The sequence below is a fragment of the Pantherophis guttatus genome, chromosome 3 (genome assembly GCF_059756535.1).
Source record: "Pantherophis guttatus breed Tessera chromosome 3, ASM5975653v1, whole genome shotgun sequence".
NCBI classification, from domain to species: Eukaryota; Metazoa; Chordata; class Lepidosauria; order Squamata; family Colubridae; genus Pantherophis; species Pantherophis guttatus.
In genome coordinates this window covers 120,450,723-120,456,722 of record NC_142065.1, presented here as the reverse complement: position 1 = coordinate 120,456,722, position 6,000 = coordinate 120,450,723, and the positions used below count along the sequence as shown (strand labels likewise).

At 40.2% G+C, this 6,000-nt stretch overlaps 1 protein-coding gene across 2 annotated transcripts in view; it reads left to right on the top strand.

The window, feature by feature from the left end:
- Positions 1-2,060: 2,060 nt before the first annotated feature.
- Positions 2,061-6,000, top strand: part of CYSTM1 (cysteine rich transmembrane module containing 1) — a 40,461-nt gene continuing 36,521 nt past the window's right edge. Inside the window, exon 1 of one of the 2 annotated variants that reach the window (XM_034411672.3) lies at positions 2,061-5,430. The gene's annotated coding sequence lies outside the window, so the exon portion shown is untranslated. Of the gene's footprint in view, positions 5,538-6,000 lie in introns of both variants that reach the window. The other variant, XM_034411673.3, reaches the window with a different exon arrangement.

Genomic DNA, 6,000 nt, shown 5'->3' with positions numbered 1-6,000 from the left:
TAGAGTGTGATCTCTAGAGTCTCTTATAAATTTTTTACGTTGTCTCTTATAAAGATTCTTATATAGTCTCTTTTAAATCTCTTATAAAGTATGACCTCTAGAATCTCTTATAAGTTACTATGACATATTAATTCTGTATGTCACACATCAAACATTATTAAATTTACAAAGTGCAATTACATACTGTATATTGTATTTAATTCAATTCAATTTAAATGCTAAATATTATTCTAAATATTAGCCCCTGACATGCTATTCCAGGCCAAATTAAATATTCAGGTTAAAAATAATTGCCTTCCCCCAAGGTAAATTATGAAGTTTGCCCTCCTGAATCTAATGGTCATTGGAAGTCCAGGTGTCTTCCATAGTGGCTGCTATCTTCTGCCACTTTCTAAGAATCATGCGCCAGCCAAGGCAATAACAATACAATAACTGCAGTTTGGCTATGATTAGTTAGATTGATAAACTCCACATTGGAGCATAGTAATATATTTGAGGAGTTTTCAAAAAGTTTAATAACCCAGCTGAATAGAGCCAGTGGCTGAAAATATATATCCTGCCATTACTCTCAGACAAACTCTGGGCAGTCCCACTGAGATAAAGCTGCCGGCAGTTGTAGTAAAAACCTCCCTATTTTGGCATTCTACACATGGAATGATCTCTCTAGTAAAGCTGACTCAGCACCACTTGGTTTCTTTTCATCATCTTCCCATGAGATTATTTTCATACTGCTGTTTTATGTATTTTAGTTTTGACTGTTTTAATGTTTGTTGTAGTCTTTTTAACCATTGTAATGTGAAATATCCTAAAAATACTTCAGATGGAAAATTGCATGCATGTATGTATATATGCTTGAATAAGGGGGGAAACATTAACAGAAGTAAGAAAGATCAGCTCAAGCGGCTCTCACTAGCCGCATAAGCAATATCATGAGCTAATAAGCAGATACTGGCTTCCTAAAATCAAATCTTTGTTGCAGCAGGGGACTTGATAGCCCAGGTGAGCTCAAGAGGAAGCCTGAGAGATGGAGTAACTGAGAACAGTCCCTTACTCAAAAGGATTTTCACCTTTTGCTTCTTATATACACCCATATTCACTTGCCACTGAATTGGCTTGACCTATTATGAAAATAAAACCAGAAGCTAAAAAAACCTGAGTTTCTGTTTCGTATTAAGAAAACAAATGTAATGCCAACCAGAATGCTCCTTGAACTCCCTGCTGGTGATACATTGTTCTTATTTCCTGAAATTCAAAAATAAAGACAAACAGTCAGCTGGAGAAGTAAATATGCCAATTATTGAGATGAAAGCAATAACAATGTTAGCCAAATCTGGAAGGAAAAAGACATTTTTAATGACAACAAAGATCAGAAGAGTTGATTATAATAGATCATAATTGTTTTCCTATAAGGTGAAAAGTAGAAAGAGAAAGGTGAACTCTGATACTCAGGAAGAAGGAGAAAAACAATACCTTCGAATTATGCATCTAACAATGATTACTAAGTACTGTGACTGCAAAAGAAGCAATCTGTCAATATATTCTGAAACAAATATTGACTGCTTTCTTTAGGTGATTATCACAAAGCAGATTTTTGGGTGTATGATGCGAATGGATTATTCACTAGAAAAAAATACTGTGCTTGTCAAGAATGAGGGAGGGAGGTAGATGAAGGGATAAGGTTGATGGACTAAAACTGTGTCACACTATTTGTTCTTGTTCAGCTTGTGATCCATCAAGACACACATATTGGTTCACTGATGCTGTTATCTAACATGGTATCCCCTATCCTATACTTATACCTTTGGTTTTATATCAACCAGCTAAATATAGTTTGGTGCTCTGAGGTTGCCAAGAAAATTCTCAACAACATCCTTGAATGCTTTCCAGGTGATTTTCTCTGGCCTTACTAACAGATCTTTGAACCACTTGTCATTGAGGATATATCTGATCTATGGACCAAAAAAAGTCTTTTTTAATTATGGCATCAGTTATTCTTGGAAACATCTGTCTCAAATAACAAAAGCATTCACCTTCTTTGTTTATCACTTTCATAATTTTTTTCATTTTTATGTGAAGCGGAAGCACCAATATCTTTGTTGAATCAACAAGTGGTTCATGCACCATATTTTCTGTCCTGGACCAAATTCTTTCGGAGTGGCAGTTTCTTTTTAATGTAATGCAGCCCTCTTGCACATCTGTCCCATTCACATATGTAACAACAGTACTTGATATATCTGAGCTACATGCCAAGCAGCAGAACCAACTACTTTTAGATCTTCAGATATTCCAGTTACACTTGGTATAACTGGATTTGCTTCAACAACAGTTCCATGTTTCCATATGTTTCTTTCGCAACCAACAAGTACTGAAGGATGTATATTGCAACATGAGAAGATTTCTATAAAATGGTATAATAGGTTAAATTATGGGTTATTTTCATGATTAGCAGCCAAAAATCTGTAATTCAGGAAACATTCAGGAAACAAAATCTTTGTTGTCCATTTGCCTTTCTTCAATCCTCATGCTTTATATCAATCCTCCATGGTTTAGGAGATACCGAAAGGGGCTTTGAGATAACATCCACAGGTTTCTTCAGGGCTGTCAGATGTAAATGGCCTGATCTGGAGATTCAATGTCTTACATACTCGGGGTGCCCATTCCATCTTTATGCTTAGATTGATTTGACATGGAGAAGGCTAGAGCAAAGTAGAAAATGCTTGCTTTCTCCCCTGTCATCTGTCATTACTATCCTAGCTTAACTTTTCTGCTATTCTTTTTTGGTAATTAAACACATTTCCAATATATGTCTCCCAGGGGTGGGTTCTACTTACCTTTACTACTGGTTCACATCGCGCACACACATGCTCTTCTGCACATGCGCAGAAGCTACTTATGATGATGTCCGGGTCAGTGGGCAGAGCCTCCCACTGGTTTTACTACCGGTTCTTGCGAACCAGTCCGAACCGGGGACAACCCACCACTGATGTCCCCTTAACTATTTATTCAGTTCTCAATGTATCCATATGGTCCCTAGATAGAGTTGTTGGTGGCTGCTTGATATCTCTGCTCTGCAAAACATTCTTTTAAATTTATTTTAATTTCAGCTGTAAAATTTCAGAATACTTTGTTTCTTAGGCATCCTCTGCAGTCCATGTTGACATTGTTAAGACAAACCACAGTATTTCTGTGTGTGAAATAAATGTATTGGCAATTGTGGAAGATCCCTGGTTCTGCCACAAGCGATAAATCAAAGAGTTAATTTTCTGCCTATGCAAGAAACTATCAGATTATTAGAGCATCAGAAACATCAACAAAACATCAAAAATGTTTTTATTTATGTACCCCTCAACTTCCTAAATTTTTGACCTAAAACTGTCATCCTACTAGTTTTCCAATGAAACATGAGGTGAAAAATTGGTCAACATTGAATTGATCAAAAAATCATACAGCTTTATTTTTTTACATAAGCATAGTCAGTTTTTAGAACAAAAATCGAGTTTCTTTTAAATCCAAAAGCCATCCATTAATACAAATCTATATTTCATGCCAGTATTTTACTTAGCAATTCAGCTTTTTATTCACTTTTGCAATATATAAAACTTAGCTGTTATATCTTTGTCCTTTCCTCATTATGGAAGATTTTATAAGGGCATAGTGGGGAGGGCTGAGAAATAATATGTTGCTCTCAGTCTTAGGAACAGAACCTCAGCTTTGTTGTAATATTGTGCAGTTTTGCAGATTAAAATACTATATATTGTATTGTTTGCTTAATTGCAAATGGCCCTATATATTGAAAAATTGATAATATATATAAGGACTGCTTGTGTAACTTTCAGTGAAAATTGGCATCTCTGTCAACAGCTGTCAATTAAAAACTATATGAAACAACTAGAGATTGTTTCCAAAATTATGAATATCAGGACTAGGGAGTCAGTGAGCAAAGAAAATATTAAATTGATAATAGTCATCACCACAGGCAAACTGTTTACATTTTGGTGCATCCCCACACAACAATGCAATCGTTCCTATTAAGCCAGCTGCTTTTCCCAAAAATTTAGTGTTACTATTAAAAATGTTTTGAGAATTTAATCCACTATTGAATATGAACATTAACTCTGTGACAGAGTTTACAGCTTTTCTAACCAAGCGTTCTCATGTTTTTATGTTCTGTGGACATTATCTTCTAAAGCTTCTGCACCCGGGATAAATTCTTTGTGTGTCAAATCACACTTGGCCAATAAAGTATTCTACTCTTATTCTATTGCAATTCCAGTAACTCCCACTCCACTCCACTCCATTCTTTCAAAAGACCTTTGCAGGACTGCTCAATAGCGCTTAGGACACCAATGGACCCAAATCCTTTATCTTCACAAACCACCAGGGGTCACTGGACCACTACTTAGTTGGAATCACGAGACAGCTGACGTCTTGCGGCTATTTGCTCTTTCCTCAGCTCAAACCAGTAAAAAAAAGTGCAAAATTCAGTACTTTTATAGCGTTCAAAGCACCTCACGTACTGCTCCTTATCAAGGGTTTGACAGGAAGTCTGTCGTCTAGTTATTGGCAATAACCTTATAGTTCATAGCGCGGAAAAAGTTTCCTTCCTGCACTGGGTTTTTGAACCTATATTAGGAAAGGGATGCAGGTACATGTAGTATTTTATTACCCCCCCCCCCAAAAAAAACCACATCCACTTCCTAACTACCATCTTAAGTCATAGATCAAAGACGTTTTGGAGTTAGATGACATCTAGATGAAATCAGCACTGGATCAGTATTTCGCCCCAATTCTAAGCGCTTTCTGGAACCTACTGAAAACAGATCTTTTCCAGAGGAAATTTGTGGACCGATGCCAGACTCTGCATGGGTTAATTCTGTAATTCGGCTTGTAGATTTTTTTTAAAAAAAATTATTTGCTCTTTTATCATTCAGTGAACCGCCGAGAGTCTGCTTGTGATTGCAGCAGGCTAAAATGTGATACTATAATAAACAAGTATGTTGTAAAGAACGCAGTCGTACAGCCAAAAGAAATGGGAGACGGGGTGGTTCCTGAATGCGTGACCTGCCTACCCCACTCCTGTTCCTTCTTTCGCCGCGGGATCCAAAAGACTGGACATTAGGACCACAAGGAGGGCCCTTCAATAAAAGCACCTTAAACCTCTCCCAACACCGCGGCCGCGGATGGGGGTTGGGGAGAGCTGTACGCACGTCCTGGGTGCAGCCGCGGGACAGCGCATGCTTCCAGGGTTGGCGCGGTGGCCCCACTGCAGCGCCCTCCCTTGCTGGCCGCCCGGTGACTGGAGCTCCTGGAGTGACGTCACGGCCGTGCGCACTTTGCGGTTGTATTGTTGAAAGCCGATAGATAGAAGGAAGGAGCAGGCAGAGAGCTCGCGGGGAGAGTGGACGGCGGAGGGCAACCTTCGTGAGACAGGTAGGCGCGGCTGCTGCTGTTGCTGCTGTTGGGGACGACGCGAGGGCTGGGACTGGAGGTTCGGCATCGCCGTTGGAGAAGACTCCTGGGAAGCTCCGGGTTTGGGGGTACGTGCATATCGAGCCTAGTCTGCCTTAAGACGCCGGGGAGCTGGAGACCAGATTCGGACCCTTATACTTGAGTGTGAAGGCCATTCGGTGGCTGCAGCTCTGCGGCTGCACTGGCGGCGGCTGCTGTGCTGGTGGCCTCTCGGTGGGGCTGCCTTTCTGGTTCTTCGCCCCAATTGGGCTCCTTTACTGGAACGGAGGCTTAGAGAGGCAGGCCAGGTTTGTGCTCTGCTAGTAATCATATCGCGGGGTTGAGGAAATCGTGGAGGAGAAGAAAGGCGAACACGTTTGGGGTGCCCGCCCGTACTTCGTCAGGTGTATCACCTCTGAAAAGGGACGCCACAATGCGGCTGTTACTCTAAAAGTACGGTTCTTCTGGAGCTAAGGAGACCATTTCCCCTGCCAGCATTTCCAGGAAGAGGGTGGGGGGAGGGGGGTGCGTTCTAGCTCCTTGTGACTTAGC